Source organism: Mustela nigripes, chromosome 3, assembly GCF_022355385.1.
Source record: "Mustela nigripes isolate SB6536 chromosome 3, MUSNIG.SB6536, whole genome shotgun sequence".
Taxonomy (NCBI): domain Eukaryota; kingdom Metazoa; phylum Chordata; class Mammalia; order Carnivora; family Mustelidae; genus Mustela; species Mustela nigripes.
Genome location: NC_081559.1, coordinates 39,155,493 through 39,177,127, shown reverse-complemented (window position 1 = coordinate 39,177,127; position 21,635 = coordinate 39,155,493). Strand labels below are relative to the sequence as shown.

The 21,635-nt window shown below is 39.8% G+C and overlaps 1 protein-coding gene and 1 long non-coding RNA gene across 3 annotated transcripts in view; one reads left to right on the top strand and one right to left on the bottom strand.

Annotated features, from left to right (window-relative positions):
- Positions 1–10,230, bottom strand: part of DIS3L2 (DIS3 like 3'-5' exoribonuclease 2) — a 365,013-nt gene extending 354,783 nt beyond the window's left edge. For both annotated transcript variants that reach the window (XM_059393719.1, XM_059393720.1), the window contains exon 1: positions 10,149–10,230. The gene's annotated coding sequence lies outside the window, so the exon portion shown is untranslated. The remainder of the gene's footprint in view (positions 1–10,148) is intronic.
- Positions 10,231–15,426: 5,196 nt separating this feature from the next.
- The window catches only part of LOC132013644 (uncharacterized), a 9,685-nt gene continuing 3,476 nt past the window's right edge, over positions 15,427–21,635 (top strand). Inside the window, exons 1-2 of the long non-coding RNA XR_009403060.1 lie at positions 15,427–15,491; positions 19,665–19,748. This is a non-coding gene — a long non-coding RNA (uncharacterized LOC132013644). The remainder of the gene's footprint in view (positions 15,492–19,664; positions 19,749–21,635) is intronic.

Genomic DNA, 21,635 nt, shown 5'->3' with positions numbered 1-21,635 from the left:
CTCCTCTCTCTCTGCCTGCCTCTCTGGCTACTTGTGATCTCTATCTGTCAAACAAATAAATAAAATCTTTTAAAAATTAAAAACCTCTGTATATCAAAGAAGTCATAAATAAAGACAAAACATTATCAGAGAATAACAGAGAAAATATCTGCAACATATAACAATTCAAGGAGTTAGGGGCATCTGGATGGCTCAGTTGGTTAAGCGTCTGCCTTTGGTTCAGGTCCTAATCTCAGGGTCCTGGGATGGAGCCCTGACTCAGGCTCTCTGCTCTGCGAGGAGTCTGCTTCTCCCTCTCCCTCTCTCTCTATGCTCTAGATCTCTCTCTCTCTGTTTCTCTCAAATAAAAAATCTGAAAATAAAAATAACTTATTATTTTATACTTAGCAAGGATTTGATACAGACGATGTCAAGATGTTAAGACCGATAAATCAATATGAAAGAAGCAACCCAATTAAAACAAAGTTAAACAAACAAACAAAAAGAACAGGCAAAAGATAGGAACAGTCACAAAAAGAAACACTCAAATTTAATTGGCCAGTCTTTGGTAGGCATGATATTATTCTTATGTGCAGTCAGGATAAAGAACCCCGAAACCATACCTATTTAAGGAATGGGGAGTGTCCAGACTGCCCAAAGTAAAGCAGAAGAGAAAAGACAGCAAAAATGAGCCACTTTAAGGACTTCTGCCCACTCATTAATGTATGGCCCTGAGAGATGGGCTCTGGAGTACATGGAGATAGGCCTTAAAGGAAACTGGTTTATTCATGTCCAGTCAGAAAGCATTGTCTTTTTTTTATTTCTAAAAGGCATAAATATATGAATCTTACTCTTTATGAGAACAGTGAGGAAAATTGTTAAGAAATAAATTTATGTACCTAAGTACAAACAGGCCAGGATTCATTATTGGCAAAATGTGACCAAAGCAGGGGCACCTGGATGGCTCAGTCATTAAGCATCTGCCTTTGGCTCAGGTCATGATCCTAGGCTCCCTACTCAGCAGGAAGCCTGCTTCTCTCTCTCTCTCTCAATCTCTCTCTCTCTCTCCGCCTGCTTGTGTTCCCTCTTTTGCTGTGTCTCTCTCTGTCAAATAAATAAAATCCTTAAAAAAAAAAAAAAAGTGACTAAAGCATAATGTTCCAAGGAGAAGCAAATCACTAAAAAATGTCTGCAGTGTGATTCCATTCTACAAATTTCAAAAACATCCAAAATTAAATTAACAGTTTAAGGATACAAAGGATGTGATTCAAATATAAGGAAAATACAAAACTCAGGTTACCTGTGAAAGGGAAAAGAAGATTACAAACAAGAACATAGATCTTCAACAGCAATGACAACTTTCTTCCTACACTGGGTGGTTGTTATATGGATACACATTATCCTATTATTCTGTATATCTTATGCTTATTTTTCACTTATTTTATAACTTCTCAGTATTTAATAAAAGACCATAATTTGGAAACAAACAGTGTAGAATTGAAAAAGCACAGCATATAGCCAATGATCTTGTAACGGCTTTGTACAGTGACAGATGGTAACTACACTTTGGGGGAGCACAGCACAACATATAAAGAAATTGGATGATTATGTTGTACACTTGAAACTAATGTCATATTGTGTGTCTACTCCAAAACAGTAAAACCAGATAAACTGTACAGACTGCATGTAAAGACATAAATAGTCTTTTAATTCTAGATTCAATGTTTGCCACTGAAAATCTGCTTGGTTCTGTCATCTCCTTCTAAGTAGACACCTTTTAGGAGTTAGCAGAATCTTTACTTTTCATCTTTTCTTCTGAAGTTGCATTAGCAAGAAGATGCATGGATGCAGGGAGAGTTTACAGCAAAGGGCAATGCACTCTTCGATCAAACTCCCTGAGACACTAGCAATGCCTTTGGGGAGCTCCAGCAGAGAGGACACTTGCCAGAACTCCAGAGTAAAAAGGTCTGCATAAGAAAATTAAAAGTACTGCAGCAAGAATGATGCAATTTGAACAGTAAGACATTTTTCCATTCATTAGTTTTTAGTTGATTGAAATTCAATGAAACCCTGGGTGGAACTTGAACTCTCGAGTGAGATACAAAGATGTGAGTTTTGTTGAGCACTTGTGGTGTCAGAGCCAACTCTGCATGTAGTGGGCAGTTGTGAGTTCAAGGACAGTAACACAGGTACTCCTCCCCGACAGCCAGAAGTAAAAATGTCCCAGAGAACCAGGCCTGGGCTCTGCCCACAACAATATCATCTGAGTACTCCTTTCATTAGAACAGAACAAGATTACACAATGACCCTTAAGTTGAAGCAAGATTCTGGATGCCAGAGAAAGTGGGATACTCTTTGTGTATGGTAATCTGACTGCTGAGACAATCAGTAAATGAATTAGCATAAGTATGCTGACTTCTTTGGAAGGAATCTTATGAACACAAAATTTTATGAACACAATAAACAATGCAATCACAAATAGTAATAAAGAAGCACCAAGGGTACTATCGTAAGAAAATGTTATTAATCAATAAACCTGTGAATTATACACAAGACTGTATCAAGTAATGAAAAGAAATTTTAAAAGGCACCATTGCTGTGTCAGAGGCATGCAGCAGCTGGAGACAAGATATATTAAAATGTGGTGTGAACACCAGACATCAAAAATACTCCACAATTCAGTCCAACCTCCCTAGTCATTTATCTGCTTTCCATATTCAAACCCAATTCAGCTAAACACATGCCCAAATCTCCCAAAGCCACACACACTGCAATATACTCTTCCCTCCTCAAATGCTTCACCCCCACTAGAACAACCTGAAAAACCTCAGGACACCTGGGCAACTCAGTTGGTTAAGTGTCTGACTCTTGGTTTTGGCTCAGGTCCCAATCTCATGGGTCCTGGTCTCAAGGACGTGGATTCTCATGGGAATCAAGCCCCACATCCAGCCCCACACCCAACCCGAATTCAGTGGGAGTCTGCTTGGATATTCTCTCCCTCTGCCCCTTCCTCTGCTTGCAAGAGTGAGCTCTCTATCTCTAAAATAAATAAATAATTTAAAAAAAAAAAAAGGCAGTCATTCTCCTCAACCGATCTATAGATAGAATACAATCTCAAATTCTCAAGCAGACTTTTTGTAAAAGCTGATGAGCTGATTCTAAAATTAATTTAGAAATGAGAAAGTCCTCAAAGAGTCAAAATCTTGAAAAAGAAGAGCAAAGCTGAAGGACCCACCCCACTTCAAGCTCTATTATAAAACTATAATCATCAAATCAAGCCAAATAGATCAGTGAAACAGAAGAGAGTCCAGAAACAGAGCACATTAAAAAGGAGATTTTCAACCTATGCAGAAGGCAATTTAGTAAGGAAATAGTCTTTTCAACAAATGATTCTAGAACAATTGGATTCTAGATGTGAAAAACTGACCTTAAACCACACTTTTACTATACCTAAAAATAACTCAAAGTGGATCATGGATCTAAATCTAAAACCTAAAACAAAAACTCCTAGAACAGAGAATATATCAGTGATATTAACTAAGAAAAGATTTCTTAGGTAATGCAAAAAAAAAATCAACAAAAGAAAAAATTATAATTTGGACTTTATCAAAATTAAAAGCTTTTGCTCTTCAGTAGTCACTAGTAAGGGAATAAAGAAACCAGGAAAAATATCTGCAAATCCTATGGCTGAAAAAGAACTTAACATCCAGAATTTATAAAGAACTTCTAAAACTCAGTAATAAAAAAAACACAGAACCCAATTAAAAATGGGACAAAAATTTAGCCACTTCACCAAAGACGCTATATGGAAAGCAAATAGGTTCACAAAAAGATACCCAGCATCACAAGTCATTAGAGACAGACAAATCAAGACCACCACAAGACATCACTACACATCTATTAGAATGTCTGAAATCAAAAAGACTGACCATAACAAATGTTGACAAAGATGTGGAAAAACTGGACCTCTTCTACACTGCCAGTGGGAATGCTAAATAGTATTTGGAAAACTCGACAGTTTCTTTCAAAGTTAAGCATACCATATAAAGAGAAATGAAAGTATACATCCACACAAAGACTTGTACACAAATTTTCATAGCAGCTTTGTTACCAGTTAAAAACTGGAAACAACCAATGTCCATCAATAAGTGAATGATTTATAAACTGTGGAACACCCATACAAAGGAATACAACTAGCACTGAACAATCAACTACTGATGCACTAAAAAACACAAATGAATCTCAAAATATTTATGCTGAGTCAAAGAAGCATAACTACATGCTGTATGATTTCATTTACATAAAATTTTAGGAAGTGAAAATTAACATATAGTGACAGAGAGATCAGTGGTTATCTGGGATGGGGGCCAAGGAGCCAGGGATATGAGGAAAGCTTTGGGGGTGATGGATATATTCACAGACTTGTTTGTGATGATGAATACATACACATGGCAAAACTTAACAATCCGGGTCTCAGTCAATGGAACATACAACACTTGCTCTCAGGGTTATGAGTTCAAGTCCCATGGTATGTGTAGAGTATACATAAAAAGCTTTAAAAAAATTTTTTTAACTTAACTGCACACCTTAAATTCATACAGCTCATATATGTTAACTATTCCCCAGTACATCAGCTTTTTAAAAAAATATAGTCTTTTTTTTTTTTAAAGATTTTATTTATTTATTTGACAGAGAGAAATTACAAGTACACTGAGAGGCAGGCAGAGAGAGAGAGAGAGAAGGAAGCAGGCTCCCTGCTGAGCAGAGAGCCCGATGTGGGACTCGATCCCAGGACCCTGAGATCATGACCTGAGCCAAAGGCAGCGGCTTAACCCACTGAGCCACCCAGGCGCCCCTAAAAAAATATAGTCTTAACCAGTAATTAATAATCCTCCAAATACAAATTGGGCCCTAATTCATTCCTGTAAAATTATTCCCTGTTAATACCATGCATTTTAGTCATAAAATTCAGAGGGCATCCTTACTTCCAAACCATTAAGAAAGAGGGATTTCAAGGACCAAATTCAGTAAATCATAAAGAAAACAAATGTTTTACTGGAACAAAAAAAGCTATGAACAACTCAAATATTTTTTCATTTAAAAAACTTAAAATAGGGACACCTGTGTGGCTCAGTTGGTTAAGCGGCTGCCTTCAGCTCAGGTCATGATCCCAGAGCCCTGGAATCGAGTCCCACACCATGCTCCTTGCTCAGCAGGGAGCCTGCTTCTCCCTCTGCCTCTGCCTGCCACTCTGTCTGCCTGTGCTCACTCTCTCTGACAAATAAATAAATAAAATCTTTAAAAAAATAAAAAATAAAAAACTTAAAATAACTAAAAAGAGTAACAAACCATGTCAACTGTTGCTCTTATTTTATGTAGGATTAAACAAAAATAACAATGCACTATCATCTCATCCCCAGTATCATGACTGTTGCTAGAGTTTCATAGTCAATCCTTTAAAACAGACCAGACCAAAGCTGACCACGACAAAGAGAAAGAAGCAACTGTTTCCCATGTGGAGAAAGGCTCTCTGAATGAGAAGTTAAAGAGAAATGTCTGGGGACTTTCTCTGAATCCCTTAGCACCTACACAATCACTCACACCTCTCTGCCTCATCAAAGCCTAATCAGAGTTAGAAACAATCCAGTTTCAGTAAGAGAACCTAAAGAGCAAGAGCTCCTCAGTTAGCATCATAGGATTTTCTGCCTCTCCCTGGTTTGGGTACCCAAGCTCTCCAGGCGGCTACCAGATACACCAATAATATTTTCCTTCATTTTAAAGGCTTTTTTAAACTTCCCACTATATCAGCCTACTTCATTACTTGCCCTTTTCTTTATAGTCCCTATAGGATTTATGTTGATATCCTCATGCTCAGCATTTATGTTGACGTCAGAACCTGATTTAGAGATACTTCTCTAAATAATTCTCTGATTTATAGATACTTCTCTAAATCATTCTCGGATTTAGAGATACTTCTTGATTCCAGAGTCCTGGGATCAAGCCCCACATCAGGATCCCTGCTTGGTGGGGGGCCTGCTTCCCACCACCCCCTGCCTGCCCCTCTGCCTAAGTGTGATCTCTGTCAAATAAATAAATAAAATCTTTTTTAAAAAATGGTTAAGATGATACATTTTACCACAATAAAAAAGAAACTAGAAAAATGAGTTTCTCTGGACTAACAGTTGACTAAACCTGACCACTTCCAGCCTCAATGTGAAAGTTAATTGCATAATTACAACTCTGGAGCATCAAGTTCCTGCTATAGCTCCAAATAAAATGTTATCTGAAAAATCCTTGCCAAATCCTTCTCTGTCCCATAATGTGACACAAAGGAGCATCTCATGCAGCTCCACCATCCTCCAGTTAATAAAGACAAGAATAACTCTGGCTGTCTCCCTTACATCTACAGTAATGGCAGAGATGGCAGGACCTCAGAGGGATCTATGGAACTATTCCAGGCCCACTCACAGTATGACTTGTGCATGTGCTCAGTAGTGTTTGAATAAAAATGAACTTTACTTCCCACAGCAACTCCCCACATAAAACAAAAAAAAATTTCTGAAGGTTCAAAGGACATTCTAAAAACTGGATTCTATAAGGTTAGTTCTGCAACACTACAGGAATCCCAAGCCTAGGATAAACTGGGAAACTGCAAATAAAAGTTTACAAATCAAGGGGCCTGGGTGGCTCAGTGGGTTAAAGCCTCTGCCTTCGGCTCGGGTCATGATCCCAGGGTTTTGGGATCGAGCCCCAAGTATGGCTCTCTGCTCAGCGGGCAACCTGCTTCCTCCTCTCTGCCTGCCTCTCTGCCTACTTGTGGTCTCTGTCAAATAAATAAAAACAAAGTCTTTTTAAAAAAATAAATAAATAAAGTTTACAAATCTCCCCCACCTGATAAAATGCTCTGTTCTACTTTTTTGTACTTAAAAATATTAAGCCATCTCAAAATCCTTTCCAGCCCAATACCCAAAATCAAATGGTCTGAAGGCATTCTGAGATGAGTACTACAGAATGTGAGACAAATATGATTCTTAAAAAACATTTACAGCAATAAAACTCAAATGCACCAGGCGCCTGGGTGGCTCAGTGGGTTGGGCCTCTGCCTTCAGCTCGGGTCATGATCTCAGGATCCTGGGATCGAGTCCCGCATCGGGTTCTCTGCTCAGCAGGGAGCCTGCTTCCCCCTCTCTCTCTGCCTGCCTCTCTGCCTGCTTATGATCTCTGTCAAATAAATAAATAAAATCTTTAAAACAAACAAACAAAAAAACTCAAATGCACCAGAAGCTGGCAGGGCAGGGGGGTAGGGGAGGGGATAGAAACAGGGAGTTGTTCAATGGGTCCAGAGTTTTCGTTTTGCAAGATAAAAAAGTCCTAGTGTAAATATGGTTAACATCACTGAACTGAACACTTAAAAATGGTTAAGAGGGTAACTTTTATATCATGTGTTTTTATTACTACAATTAAAAAGAAACAATCACAGGGAGACCTCTGTGGCACAGCTGGTTAAACGCCCAGCTTTTGGTTTCAGCTCAGTTCATGATCTCTGGGTCCTGAGATGGAGCCCCACCTCTAGCTCTGCACTCAGCCAAGGCTACTTAAGATTCTCCCTCCCTTCCCCATCTAACCCTCCTTCCACCATGTGCACGCTCTCTTTCAAATAAAACAAATCCTAAAAAAAAAGAAAAAAAGTCACAGAAGTTAGTGCCCAGCAGTCATACTGATATAAAAATATTTCAAATCAACTAACTTCTACTGTCTGATACTAATCCCTAAAATACCTTTTGTCCCAATTAAAAAAAAAAAAAAGTGGACACATCTCGCTGATAGGACATGGAAGCTTTTCTAACTACAATAGAGCTGAGGGAGCACATATGAGGAAATAAGGAAGACAACAATACAAATACTAAGCAATGGCAGAAATACAAAGCAGACTAAACACAATCTGTGTCATCTGCATTTGCAATCCATCCTAAGTATCTAAGTAAAACTGTATAAAGGCTTTCTCTTTACTCCAAAAATAAAGAAAAACTCCTCAACCTGCTTACAAGACCCAGTACACCTCTCCAGCCCCCTCTCCCACCAGATTCTTCAACACTCTTCCTGTTCTGTACATAGAGCTGTACCCTAAGTCCCCAATCCTTCCCATGAACCCCATCATCTTTGCCCTTGCTGTTTGCTCTCACTGGAACACTCCTCCTTTTCCTATGCAACCTTCAGATCTTAGTTCAAATGTCTTTCCAGGGACTTCCCTAAATTAAATAGTGTCACTGTTGTATTTTTACGTTCATGTAATTATTGGTATCATCTGAAGACAGGGGCCAGAGATGCACTCACTGCCCCCCATTTCCAAGGCCCAACACAGTGTACCCAATAAGCACTCAAATATTTGTTAAACAAGTGAATAAATGGTCAACAAACCCATAAAAAGGCAATGAAACATCTTAAGAGGATTCTTTAATGAATCTTTAGAGGCTGTCCAAAGCAATTAAGCCTAAAACCCCTATTTAACTCTTAAGAAAAATAACAAAATACACTTCTCTGGCCCTTCTATGTCCTGAGCATCACAGGTTGTTAAGTAAGATACAAAAATACACAAACACACGGTAGATAAGGCAGAATTACTACTTGCTGGGCAACTTGTTTTGGTATTTCTTGCTACAATGCCTGCTACATAAGGAGCCCTCTGGAAATACCTGTCAAATGAATAAAGAGCAACATTTCACAAGACTCTTAAGTATATATTACCCAGTAACTAACTCTACTGAAAACTGTGATGACTCATATAAAGACCATTACAGAAGCAAAGGAATGAATCTCTTAAGTGGCAAAGCCCCCTGCTATATATAAGCCATATTCATTTAGATCTCAAAAAGGAAAAATGCCAGATGTGTACTAAGAGTGAAAGAAATGGATACTGCAATCAAGTAACCACAGAGCTTTAAACAGAAACTACAAAATGTCACTTTGAACTATTTCCCAAAACCCTTAAGAACATAAGGAACTATTTAGGATTCCCTGTCCCCTCCAATACAAATATAAACTGTATCTACACTTTAGAGATATAATCCATAAACATAACACAGAAAACTCCAGCCCACAGTGATCTCTCCATCCTCTGATTTTCAATTAAACAAATGCTACTTTATAGTTTTCCCAATAATTTAATCTAGACACTCTTATTTTATATCTTTTCACATAGTCTAACACTCTGGGTGCTTATTACATACTTACTGAAGTGATATGAAATTATACTGCGTTGAATAATGGATTTTGGTATAAAACTTCCTGCAAAGGTCATTCCTGAAAGTTTTTCATATGCCTCAGTTTTAGCTCCATTATTAAATATAAAGTCGTTATCCAACAATGTTCAAACAAGGTTTATAGTTTTCTTGGTACCACACCTACAAACTCAATCAAGGGAGGTTTTCAATGTCATGGTGTCTTTTCAGATTAAGTCAGAGATAGTAACAACACCTGCCCCTACTTTCTTCAACGTGGCAAATAACACTTGACATCGCCCCCAAACTTAATCAGTTCCAGGCAGAGTTCCTTCTGTAGAAAACTGGAAGACACAAAAACCTATCTACATTTAATACTAACGGCACATCCCTAAAAACCAGGAAACATAATCTCCGGAAAAGGGTCAGTTTTAAATGTCCAATGACATGAGTCTCCACGATCAAGAAAGCAGATAAAATACATCACTTAGGAAAGCCCAAAGCAGCAGGCAAATATCAAGCATTCTAGTTAAGTGGTTGCCATTCAGGGCTCCTCAAACGCTCCATCCCTGCTAGTCCCAAACATCTGTATCAGGACCCAGGACAACGCGCCCACAGGTGACCCGAGTCTCTGGAATCATCCTCTCTACAGCAACAGGCTCTATAATTATGGTTTTCCTATCCGCGCCCCGAAGGAGGCTGCAAGAGAGGGCCGGCGGGGCCAGGCGCGAGGAGCCGAGCCTGTCAGGCCGGGTCGGCCGAGAGCTGGGGGCTCGTGGTGGCAGGGGCGACGCCGGAGCAGGGCAACGACGCTGGAGAAGGAAGGCGCTCGCCCCGGGCCGCTGCCGCAGGTGCCCCGCTAAGGACGTAGGAGAGCCCGCAGGCCAGAACCGGGGCGGGTCCAGGGAAGGGGTCGAGGTGAGGCGCGCGACGGGGGCGGGGAGGCCTCACCGTTGCTCCCGGGAGGCTGGCGCCGCGGAGGTCCCGCAGTTGCTAAGGAGAATGCTCTTCCGGGTCGGGGCGCGGCGGGATAGAGAGCAACGGTGGCCGGACGGGGCCAAGAGCGCCGCGCGCAGCCAGAGCGCCGCGGAGGCGGGGGTCTGTGGTCGTTCCGCTGTCGGGGTGTGCCGCGGCTTGCGGGGGCTGGCGAAGGGCCAGCGCGACTTCTCTCGCCTCGCCTCGCGGGGGCGATGGGCTGTAGCCGGTGGCTCCAGCGAGGCCACTTCTAGGAAGCCTTCCTGCCCGACCCCGACCGCCTCAGCCGCCCGCTCCGGAGCCCGCCCAGCCCGGGCTCTTGCCCGGCTTCTAGTCCCCCTGTTGTAACCACGCCGGTGCTTTCGCGGGACGGGGTTTTACTCCTTCTTTCATTTACTAGACACTCGGTTTGGGACACCTGCAGAAGTCTCGGGGCAGGGCTGGCCCTGGAGAGGCGGAGAGGGGCGATTGAGGCGCGGTTCCTGTCCTCAGAAATGCACAGACTGATGGGAGGGCAGGCAGACGGGTGCTGCTTCCCGGGGTGGGCTAAGCAAAGGCCGTGGGGCCTACCCAGACACGGGTGAGGGAAAAGCTGGGGGTGGAGGCTTCAAGCAAGTAGAAGGGTAGGAAAGAATGTTTCAGGTGAGAAAGTAGGCTCGGTTGAGAAACCTGCTGAAAGGTCAGTGTGGCCTGCCCAGGGAAGTGTGTAGAAAAGGATGGAGCCTAAGAAAACATCAACATTGTAGGTGTGAACAAGGAAGAGGAGCCTTTAAAGAGCAGTCAGAATGTTTGGTTGAAGGACTGCTGAAAAGACAGCAGGAGAGGAAAGAATTCCAGTAAGGATGTGGTCGCCAGTGCCATGATGTGGCCATCAAGTGCTTAGTGGTGACCATAAAAAATCAAAATTCAGGAATATGTTGTCAGAGTGGACAGTGGCTTGAATCTGTGTAGTGAAGGGGTCCACCACCATATCCTCCATATTCAAACAAGGAAAAGAGATACATTAAATTGTTCCTGAATGCCTTAATGTTTTTGAAAGTATTTGTAAATTTCAGGGTTCCTCTACAAATACCTCTACTAATTTTTTTTTTTAAGATTTCTTTATTTTGGGGACACCTGTCACATGCATTAAGCATCGTGCCACTAAGCATCTGCCTTTGGCTGAGGTCAAGATCCCAGAGTCCTGGGATTGAGCCCCTTGTCGGGCTCTCTGCTCAAAGGGGAGCCTGATTATCCCTCTGCCTACCACTCCCCCTGCTTGTGTTCTGTCTCTCTGACAAATAAATAAATAAAATCTTTTAATAATAATAAAATAAAGATTTCTTTATTTTAAAGAAAGTGTACGTTGTGCGGGGTGGGGGGATAGAGGGAGAAGAACAGGGAAAGGGGTGGAGGGAGAGTGAGAGAAAAATCCTCAAGCAGACACATGCACCACCCACTGAGCATGGCTTCCAACATGGGGCTTCATCCCAGGATGAAGCCAAAATCAAGTGTCGGAAGCTTAACCAACTGAGCCACCCAGGGACCCTGAGCTTTTGGTTTTTAATGTTCACACAGGTCAGAATCCTCCTCAAAACTGTGATGTAGGCAAAACTTGTCTATTCAAACTGTAGCTGAGAAAGAAGATGACGACCAGGAGCAGGAGGCAGAGGATGGCAAAGGTACAGTGATTCAATGGGTAGGAGAGGCCCCGATGGAGCCAGGGATGGGAAGACCCAGAAAAGGAAAAGAACAGAGGATTAATAACATAAAAGCTGGGGTTTCAGAGCCAGAAATGGGAGAGAAGCCAAGGAAACCAAAAATATTACAAGCAGGAATAGATAAGCAAAGCAAGGACAATTACTGTACATAAGTTCAGCAGGCAGATCCCGTTTGGGGACAGCTGACAAAGTATGGTGTCAGCCAGTGTGAAGGTGGCAGGGTTGAATGGACATGTTCCCACGTCATCTGAGTAGAGTGACCTCTGGGCTTCCTTATGGGGGTCAAAGGAAAACCACAACACACTGTAGAGTGACGTGGGGTGAGAAGTTTGCCCCAAGCATACCTCCAGTCCAGAAAACCAGTACATTCCCCTTATATCAAGTATTATAACAAGCTCACTTAAAAGAGGCATATTCCTCTCTAAGAGACTAAATATATCCACAAAGGATGTGACCAGCCATCTATGGGAGTAAACCAAGAAATTCAAAATGTGTGGCTGAAAAGTTAGAACACCCAAAATATCGGCCAAGGGAGCTTTAGGTGTAACATAAGCAAGGCAGGACCAGGAAATGGTTACAGTTTAATAAAAGGAAGCTAAATCAAGTGTTCTGTGAACAGAAGGGACGGAGTCAACTTGTAATAGAGACAAAAAGAAGCCCCAAATCCATAAAGTACAATAGATAAAATCTATCCCACATTCTCCTGGCAGCCTTGAATAGAGCTTCAATTCTAAAGAACTGTGTTCTTTTGAAGGACCAAGGTGATTCATTAGGCTAAACTTGGCTGGGGTTCTAGGAGATTTCAATGTTGCCTCAAGAGATGGAAACTTATCATTGCTGTGAAGGCATATTTTTAGAGAACTGCAGGGAGTTGTGGGTGAACTCTGTACTTCCAGGATGGTGTAGGCATGAAGGGTTCCAGGTGACTCTGGTCTCTGGATAATGGATAGCCAATTAATGAGGCAAAATGCTCTGAAGAATGCCCAGACTATAAACGGAGGACCAGGGTTACCATGCCCTGTTGGTATATACAGTGAGCCATCTGCTACCTCCAGCAGAATTCCATTTTGGCATTGAGAGGTATCGTGTCTATTATGAAATTCAAGCCTTCCTGGGAGTTTAAGGATTATAGACAGCTAAAATGCCCCAGAGTTTTCCAGGTCCAGATGACCCTGATTCCTAACCACTACCACCCCCAACTTGGTCTTCTCCTACACTAACATTACCCAGTCACAGAGGCAGAAATCCAGACACCTAGGAGCCATCCGTGACTCCTCCACTCCCCCTCCACCATACCCTCACCCTTACAGCCCAGTCCAAGAACAAGTCCTGTAGGTTGTCTCATTCACCCCACCCAATCCCACTACCAAATACCACAAGAACTTTAAGGAAATATGATGGAATAAATCTACTCAACAACATGCTTGATTTCACCTTGAAGGAAGGAAAAGCTAACAAAAGGACTATTAAATATATTGAAGAAAAACTAAGATAAAGTTGAACATATTCCAAGAACCAAAGTGAAGGAGTATTTGCTGGCCTAAGGGTATGACTTTGGAAGGACCAATCAGCTGTGGGATGGAGTCAAGTGCCCTGAGCCTCATCTTTGCGTGTGCAGGCTGATAGTGCTGTGGGCTGAGTGTTACCGGTGAGCAGAAAATATGTCTCATCCTCTCCATATCAATTGATCTTGGCCTCCTCAATTCCAACAATTAGCCCCACCCAGACCACTATTTCCCACTTGCAGTCCTTGTCTAATGAGAGTCTGTTTTTGTTCTTGTCTCACTTTAAATGTAGCTTTAAAAAATACATTTTTTTTCACTCTATGGGTATTATTTTTCTCTTAGCTTTTTAAATATAAATCCTTGGGACATCTGGGTAGCTCAGTCAGTCAAGCACCTGCCTTCAGCTCGGGTCGTGATCCTGGGGTCCTGGAATAGAATCTCACATTGGGCTCAGTGCTCAGTGGGGAGCCTGCTTCTCCCGCTGCATACAGCTCCCCCTGCTTGGGCTCTTTCTTTCTGACAAATAAATAAATCTTTTTTTAAAAGTGTTTTAAGAAAAATGATAATAAAAATAAATAAATATAAACCCTTCTAGATCCTTCCCACTTTTAGCCTCAGAGCTCTTAGCCTTTACCTTAATTTCTCTTTACCTTCTAGTTCCTATTTAAAATCTCATCTTTCTGAATACTTCTAACTGTTCATTTTACTTTATCAGATCTATCAACATGTTATTCTTATTTTTTCTTTTTTTTTTTTTTTAGATTTTATTTATTTATTTGGCAGGCAGAGATCACAAGTAGGCAGAGAGAGGAGGAAGCAGGCTCTCTGCCAAGCAGAGAGCCCGATGAGTGGCTCGACCCCAGGACCCTAGGATCATGACCTGAGCCGAAGGCAGAGGCCTTAACCCACTGAGCCACCCAGGTGCTTTCAACATGTAATTCTTAATCTTTTAGATTTATTTTTTTTATTTTCTAGTTCTTTACTCTTTCTTTTATTTTCTATTTAACATATGCTACTTCAAGTATGAATTTTAGAAACTTCTCATTTATAATGCTATTTGTTCAAAGTTTTGATTACCACATCCTTAGCTTTTAATTTGCCTTAATTTTTATATCTCTCATTCTCCCATTTTGATCTTCTCTTCCCCTGATTTTCCATCTTTTTTCTAATTTTGAGCTCTCTCTTTTAATCACAGATTAATCTCAGCAGCTGTAAATGACAAATAATAGTTATTACACTTTACAAAAGAAAGAATGACCGGGTGTCTGGGTGGCTCTGTGGAGTAAGCCTCTGACTTTTGATTTCAGCTCAGGTCCTGATTTCAGGGTCCTGAGATCCAGCCCCGCATCAGGCTGGGCACTCAGCGGGGAGTTTCTTCTCTCCTCCCTCTCCCTGCCCTCCCCTGCTCGATCTCTCTCTCAAATAAATAAATAAATAAATAGACCTTTTTTTAAAAAGAGAGAGAGAAAGAGATAAAGTGACCTTTAAACTCATTAAACCCAGAATGTTGACACCTTTGTCTTGTTGGAGAATTCACTGCACAGGGAGGTCTTCATAGGACAAGGTTTTACTTTTCTCCTGTACCTTGCCCTCTGCCAGATACCAGCATCACGTGAAGCTGGCAATTCCAGTAGAGCAGCAATGTGTCAGAGCACTTAAGGGGAATCAGACTGCTGGGTTCAAATCCAACTCCTTCAATTACTCACTGTGTGACCTTAGGCAAATTACTCAACCTCTCCATTGAGGTTTCCCTCCCCATAGCATGTGAATGATGATGGTACCACCTCATAAGGTTGATGTGAATTTTAAATGAGTCAGCACTTAAAACAGTGCCTGGCACAGAGTAAATACATGTTTGTTAATATTATCATTTGATAAGAAATTATCCTCAACCATAGTCACTCTTAGGAGTGTAGAACAGCTAAGTATCTTGTATATGATGGTCCTAATAGACAGCTTGCTTTCTTCCTTCTGTAGCAGACGCTGCAGCCTACCAAACTTCACTTTTGGCATGCTCTCTTCCTAACAGAACCCCAATTTTTTCTTCCCAGATAACAACTCTCCTCCAAGGAATCATGTGCTAGAGGGGAAGGTTGGGTCTGCTCTGCATCTATGTGAGTGTTTGAGGTGGGTGGGGGACAATTTCAATGAAAGGTGAGTCTTTCTCCTGTTCCAGAGCCCAGTGCTGAATGAGTCTCTTCACTTTAAAAAGTCTAGAGAGAAGGGGCACCTGGGTGGCTCAGTGGGTTAAGCCTCTGCCTTCAGCTCAGGTCATAATCCTAGGGTCCTGCTTTCTGCTTGGCGGTGAGCCTGCTTCCCCCGCCCCCTACCCCGCCTGCCTCTCTGCCTACTTGTGATCTGTGTGTCAAATAAATAAATAAAATCTTTTTAAAATTTTTAAAAATTAAAAAGAAAAAGTCTAGAGAGAAAACAGCTGATTGGCTAAGGCCAGCCTATGAATTGGGCTAGGGGGATCCATGGAGCCAGTCCACTGACCCAGAGAAACAGACTCACTCAGCACAATTATGGCCATTTGGGTCTATACCTTCCTTAGGATCTCTGTGTATGTGTGTGCACCTGTGGATCCACTTATTAAGGGAAAGGGGGAGTGAATTTCAATGAAGGTATATGAGCAGGGAGAAATAATCTTATGCAGTGTATAACCCATCTACACAGATAGACATACCCTCGTCTGAAAAGCAAGAATATAAAGTATAATTTTTGTAAAATGTGATAATCACATTTGAAAATATTTAACTGGAGATAAAACTTCTCAGAATGCCAAAACCAAACCAAGACAATTTGAGCAAAGAGGACTTAGAGAAGGTGAGTAAATGACAAAAAAAAAAAAAAAAAAAAAAAAAAAAACCCTGAACCTACTCTTAAGAAAGAAACGGGCTTTTTTAAAGTAGTTTTTAGTTAGAATAAATATAAAGAAATGAGCCCAGTCTGTTTTTTGTTGGGTTAGTGAAAAACGTAGTAAAACACTGGGAAACTGAGTGGATCAGAAAATTGTGAGAACATCTCATCTCCCTTAAGTGAGCCAAAATACACGGCCTCCAATAGAATTCCTAAAGTAAACTAAAGAGAAAACAAGGAATTTTAATAACTGAGAAAAATACAGAATAACACAGTTACAACAATAATAAGATTACATGCAAATGGACGAAATTCTCCCATTTAAAAAACAGCATCATAGACTGGATTAAAAAGACAAAATCCACACCTACAAATCTTCTTTAAAAAATACATTTAACAAAAGGGAAGATAGAATAATTTAAGAGCCTGGCTCAGGTAAATCATGCTTGCATAAAACCAAGTATAGCGGGTCCCAGCTTGACTGATTAAGTTATGTTCATCCCAGGATACTGGCATACCTGGGCATGCCCAGAACACCCATGGCAGGACCCAGAGGAGGTCTGTTTTCATGAGAAGGCAGCATCCTAGGAAAGAATCCCTTCTTCAGGCAAGGCCAAAGGGAAGCCCAAGGACAAGAGGCCAGTATGATGCAGTGTAAGGGAGGGAGACTGCAGGGGTGGGTGTGAACACAATTCACACTGCCGGCCTAAGGCAGCTCTGCCCTGTAGCTTTTCAACAGAACGGGCACCAGCCTGGAAAGGGTGCTGTTGGAGCATGTTGGCCTTAACTCTCCACAATGCTCCATTCATTGGCCCCGAACACAGGCTCTGCCCCAGCCCCACTGAGAGATCATGGGCAAGTCCCTGCACCTCGGGGGCCTCCATTTCTTCTACAGATGGAGGCGATTGGAGGAACAGATCCAAAGAAGAAAAATTGGGAAATAGAGAGCTTTCTCAAGTGCAGATTGAGCCTTCTCAGACAATTAATTGCAATTTTCAAGATAAAGATATTCACATAGATACACAGATTTTACACATTCTTTCTTGGACTTCCATACAGCAAAATTGAAGAAAAACCCAATATACTACCTATATGCTCATGACCAGGAAAGAATGGAAGTAAAACTCTGTGACAGAATAATTGAGTTAAAAAAGCAACACCCTAAAAGGGATGTTATGTTAAAGACAAAGAAAAAAAAGATACCATTGATACAGTTAAAACTGTGTCAGATGAAATTTGCTTCTCTCCTGCCTATGTTAGTAAGAAGGAAAAAGGAAAAAATAATCAATTCAATCTACACCTAAATTTTTTTTAAAGATTTCATTTATTCATTAGAGAGAAAGAGAGAGACAGCACAAAACGGGGAAGGAATGAGGAAGAGGGAGAAGCGGGCTCTCCAGAGCAGGGAGCACAATGCAGGGCTCAATCCCAGGACCCCGGGATCACGCCCTGAGCAGAAGGCAGCCGCCCAACCGACTGAGGCACCCAGGCACCCTTACACCTAAATTTTTTAAAGATTGAGGTAACAAATTTAAAAGGAAAAGACAATAAATATGAAATCAAATAAATTAGAAAATAAGAGGGTGTCTGTTTAATATGCAAAACAGATAAGAAATTAGCTAATATAGTATTTGCAGACTATTAGGATAGTCAACAAATACCCAAGAGAGCATAAGAGAAACAAAATGCAAAAACTATAAACACAAAAAAAGTTTTAATTATTAGGAAATATTATTCAAAGTTAAACTCTGGTAAGTTTTAAATATTAAAGGGATTAATAATTCTGAATACAACTTACACAAGAAGAAAAGAAAACTCAGGCAACAGGGAAAGGTTAGTGAAAGGGAAAGTTCAAGGAAGAAACATGGAAAATTTATTGTAGAATGACTCAGTGAATTCTTTTTAAAAAGCACCTAGGCTTTATTTAAAAAAAAAAAAAAAAAAAAGGCACCTAGAGTTGATAATGTTGTCATTAACACTTTCAATTTCAAACAAATAAAAACCAAATTCATTTTGTAAGACAAATATTGTTATTTCCCTCCTACTTGTAAAGATATAGACTATAATACTGAAAAAAGTTTCAAAAAATTCTATACATAATTTTACTACTTCATACATAATTTTACTACTTTTGCACAATTATTTTTATTTTATTCTGTTTTTGTGCACTGGTGCTATATACTTGTGCCGCATAGTTTGCAGAATGTGTAATTATCTTGCATCCCTGCATTTATAAATTGTAACTTAGTATGTTCCATGTTTATCTTAGAGTTTTCTTTTATGCTATTCATTATATAAATTACAAATGTTAATTGGAACTAACTTAGAAATAACATTTGATTATGAGGAAGCAACTAAAAATGTATGCCTGATTCCACCCAAAGATAGACAGACAGGCAGACATTTGGATTTGGCTCGCAATATACTTTTTTGAAATTTTTAAGATGAGATATACAGTTGACCCTTGAACAATGCAGGGATTGGGATGCTAATTCCCCAGACAGCTGAAAATCTGAATATAACTTTTGACTCCCCCAAAACGTTACTACTAATAGTCTACTATTAGTCTACTGTTAATTGAAAGCCTTACCAATGACATCAACAGTCAATTAACGCCTATTTTGTATGTTGTACACATTATATACAGCATTCTTACAATAAAGTAAGCTAGAGGAAAAAAGGTTATTAAGAAAATGATAAAATACATTTATAATATGTACAGTATTATATTTATAGAAAAAAAACTTCATATAAGTGGACCCACACAGTTCAAACTATGTTGTTCAATAGTCAGCTATATAATTCAAATAACATCTAATTCACCATTTTAAAGTATGCAGTTCAGTGGTTTATAGTATAGTCACAATGTTTTCCAGTAATCACCACAATTAATGTAGTGCATTTCATCATACCAAAAAGAAACCCCACACCCTTTAGCTGTCATTTCCCTCCCATCCTCCCAGACCTAGGAGGCTACCAATTCTTTGTTACAGATTTCCCTATTCTGGACATTTCATATGGAATGTGGCTTGGTCCCTTGTGACTGGCTTCTCTCACTTAAAATGTTTTCAAGTTTCATCCATATTGTATCATGAATCAGTACTTTGTTCCTTTATATAGAGAACTAATATTCTGCTGTATATATATCCACATCTTGTTTATCTCTTCATCAGTTGATAAATATCTGGGGTGTTAACACTTTTTGGCCATTATGAATAATGTTACTATGAACATTCAAGTGCAAGTTTTTGCATAAACATATGTTTTCAGTTCTTTGGGGTATGTACATAGACATGGAATTGCTGGGTCATATGGGCCCAGTTATGTGGCAACTACACCATTTTACTTTCCCACCAGCAATGGATGAGGGTTCAGATTTCTCCACAACCTTGATGTCATTTGTTATTTCCCATTTTTTTTTATTACAGGCATCCTAGTAGAATGATAATCTCATCTAGTAAAGTGGTATCTCCTGGTAATTTTAATTTGCAGTTCCCTAATAGCTAGTGATGGTAAGTATCTTTCCATGTGCTTATTGACCTCTTTTATATCTTTTTGGAAAAATGCCTGTTCAAGTGTGTCACCCTTTTTGTCGTTGAATTGTAAAGACTTCTTTACATATTCTGGATGTGAGGCCCTTATCAAGTATGTGATTTGCAAGTATTTTCTCCTACATTGTGGGTTGTATTTTTACTATTTTAACAATGTCCTCCAGTGCAAAAAAAAAAAAAAGTTTTGGTTTTTCTGAAGTCCAAATTACCTATTTTTCTTTGGTTGTTTATGCTGTAGGTGACGTATCTATGAAACTGTTGCCTGATCCGAGGTCACAAAGATTGTATACCTATGTTTTCCTCTATGTTTTAGCTCTTAAATTTAAGTCTTTGATCTATACATTTAAATCTTCACTCTTTTGCATGTGGTTATCCTGTGGTTCTGGCACCATTTGTTAAAAAGACAATTTTTTCCCCCTGAATGCTCTTGGCACCCTTGTCAAAATCAACTGACCATAAGTTCATGGATTTATTTCTGGGCTCTCAATTTTATCCCATTGACCTGTAAGTCTAACTTCATTCCAGTGCCATACTGTCATGATTACAATAGCTTTTTAGTAAGCTTTGAAATTGAAAAGTCTAAAAGTTTTGAAATCAAAATGTAATCTACTGGGCGCCTGGGTGGCTCAGTGGGTTAAGCCGCTGCCTTCGGCTCAGGTCATGATCTCAGGGTTCTGGGGTCGAGTCCTGCATCGGGCTCTCTGCTCAGCAAGGAACCTGCTTCCCTCTCTCTCTCTCTCTCTGCCTGCCTCTCCATCTACTTGTGATCTCTCTCTGTCAAATAAATAAATAAAATCTTAAAAAAAAAATGTAATCTACTTTACAATTGTTCTGTAACTTTTTCACTCCAAAAGCTTGAAAATACGTATCAGCATGTGAACAAATATTCTATAGCCTTAATTTAAATAAACAGTATGAATCTTCCATTAGTTATTTGACCAAAATTACATCATATTGTTAGATACATAATATCCAATCTTTTATCATAGTGTTTAATTTTCATCCATGCAACTAAATCCCTGCATATAATATATATATATATACATGCATGAAATTCTTTGCTTTGAAAAATTATTTTTATATATTAATTTAAAAAACTGTATTGGATTCCACTAAGTTTATGCACAATAATTGTATTCAGTGTTCAAGCATTATAAATAATGGTACGATACCATTATTGTATATTTGGTTAAGCTCCTTTTGGATAATTTCCTTAGACAAAATAGACTAACTTGAGATTCCTCACTCAAGCAGTATAAACACTTTTATGACAATTGATACATATCCAATACATACTCCAAATACATGTAATTTTCAATTTAATGCTACCCTAAAGCAATGTATACCAATTTCACTATAACTTTGTCGGAATGGGGTATTATACTTTTAAAAAAACTATTTTAGTGATTGAAATACTGCTTTGTGTTTGAACGTTATCTGTCTGGTTACTGGTGATGTTTTGACTCCTCTTGTATGCTATAAATGTATCTTTTTCCAAATATAGTGTTTTCTCATGACTTTAACCAATCTTCTATCAAAGCCTTCAATCCAACTAATTTATTAAGTCTCTTATTAAGGTGTAATAGTCACTGTTTTGTAATTCTTGCTATAAACAATTTCCTGTCCAATTTGGCTCATTTATTTTTAGTATACAAGCAGCCAGGTTATCATGCTGGGCTTAGAATATTTATTTATTTAGAATACTTTTTTTTTTTAAGATTTTATTTATTTGACAGAGAGAGATCACAAGTATGCAGAGAGGCAGGCAGAGAGAGAGAGAGGAGGAAGCAGGCTCCCTGCTGAGCAGAGAGCCCGATGCGGGACTCGATCCCAGGACCCCGAGATCAT